Here is a 2356-nt window from a genome sequence, read left to right as displayed (position 1 = left end):
CACAAACGACTATTCCTTGTACTGTTGGGAAAATACATATGGACCAGCATTCACTGCAAGGATAATAGTCCAGTCAAAATAGACGTGAAATTGGTTTTTTGGCCTATATGTCTAAAAATATATGGAAATAATCAAAAAAATGCGTACAAAAATGTGGGAAAAGTAAAAAAGTTTTAAACCACCGGGAAAGGGGTGCAAAAAATTAAAAACTACACTCAGAAAACGATTTTTGGAGTCTAAGTTAAAAATATCAAAAAAAAGTTTTAAATAAGAGTTGTAAAGCATAAAATTTTAGGCCTTCCTCTTTTAGATCGTTTTTCCCCTAAAACGCACCCTTTCACCTCTACGACGGTTCAAAGTACTAACAAAATTAAAATGCAAAAAAAATATAAAACTTGGACTTTTAAAATTTTTTTTTTATTTATCTTTAAAAAATTACAATGAACAATCGTAGGGAAAAACAATTTTTTTTTTCATCCCTTCTATTAAAAATCAAGGAGTGAGAACGGCTTTGGCTCGATATTTTACTAAAAAATTGGTTATTTAAAAAAATTTTCTTTTTCCTATATATTTAAAATTTTTTTTTTAATTTTGGTGTTGGATATTAAACTGCAGGAAATATCCTTATATAAAGACAGGTTATTAGCCCATTAGCCCTACACCTTTGTAGAAAGAAACATAAAATGAAGCTATCTCGCTCTTACTCATTGTGACATTGGTCGCTATGGCACGTATGCACAAACTCTTAGCTTACATGCGTGCAAGAGAGATAGACAATCTATTGTTAGCTTCCTCTCAATGAAAGCTGTATAACACGAGAAAACACTTTTTCTTATAGTTCGAGAGTCTCGCGCGAATCCATGACATAGCGTGATAGATTTTTGAAAACATCTAAAAAAGTAAGCGAGATAAAGCGATTTTTTGTTTATTATGTTTTGTAGAAAATTTTATTTGCTACCAAAAAGGTTATGTACGAAAATATTTTATCTCTTTTAGCTTTCGAGATATATTAAAAAAATATGATTACTCTCTTACTGATACTTTTTATTAAGTTTCACCACTGACAAGGACAGCGCAAGATTTTGCCTTCTCGGATTTTGTTCAAATTTTTCAGGATGATAGATTTTGCTTCTGTTTTTTAGGAATATATATGGTTATAGGGGCCATTACTCATTAATTTTTGAGATATTTGCAATTAAAAATTCTTATGATGCTATCTAGTATTTAAATTTACTTGTGAAGTAATGAATGGTATTTAATAGGTTTAGTATAATGACAAGGATTCGGCGATTCGTTCGAATAGTGGCCGAGTATTTTAGGGTTCGTATCTTGGGAGGTAAATTTTTTTTTTTCTATTTTTATATGTAAAGATACATAATAGAGTTTAAATAAGTTGAAAATGAAATGTCTTAAATGAATAGAATTATAAGAGTTTTATTTTTCATACCATATCTATCTCACTTGCACGCATGTAAGCTAAGAGTTTGCGCATGCGTGCAATGGCGACCTATATCACAATGAGTAAGAGCGAGATATCTTCATTTTCTGTTTCTTTCTACAAAGGCGTAGAACTAAGGGACTAATTACATGTCTTTAAAATGGGATATTTCCTGCAGGTAAATATCTATAAATATAAATCCAACACTAAAATTTAAAAAATAAAATAAAAATTCATATGAAAAAGAAAATTTTTTTAAATAACCCGTTTACAGTGAAATATCGAGCAAAGACCGTTTCCACCCCTTGATTTTTAATAGAAGGGATGAAAAAAAATTTTTTCCCTACGATTTTTCTTTGTAATTTTTTAAAGATAATTAAAAAAAAAATTAAAAAAGTCCAAGTTTTATATTTTTTTTTTCGCATTTTTATTTTGTTAGTACTTTGAACCGTCGTAGCGGTGAAAGTATGCGATTTAGGGAAAAACAACTGTTGAGAAAGATAGGCCTAAAATTTTATGCTCTACAACTTTTATTTGAAACTTTTTTTGATATTTTTAACATATAATTAAAAAATCGTATTTCAGGATAGTTTTAAATTTTTATCACCCCTTCCCGTTAGTTGAGAACTTTTTTACTTTGCCTATAGTTTTGTACGCATTTTTTTGATTATTTTGATATTTTTCCAGCCGTATAGGCCAAAAACCCTATTTCAGGGCTATTTTGACTGGACTACATACGATTACTGAAAGGACATTACTACTGGATGGTGATTTGCCTCACCGAGCCATGCGAACTTTTGCTAATTTCTATTATATTACTAATCCATATTTAAATAACAATATTAATAATTTTAAATAATAAATAATATTAAATAATAAAATATAACATAAATTAATAATATAAATTATAATTAACAC

This window comes from Polistes dominula, unplaced genomic scaffold (genome assembly GCF_049000335.1).
Source record: "Polistes dominula isolate Pdom_NZ unplaced genomic scaffold, Pdom_raw_medaka contig_216, whole genome shotgun sequence".
NCBI lineage: Eukaryota > Metazoa > Arthropoda > Insecta > Hymenoptera > Vespidae > Polistes > Polistes dominula.
Note: the sequence above shows the minus strand (reverse complement) of the source record.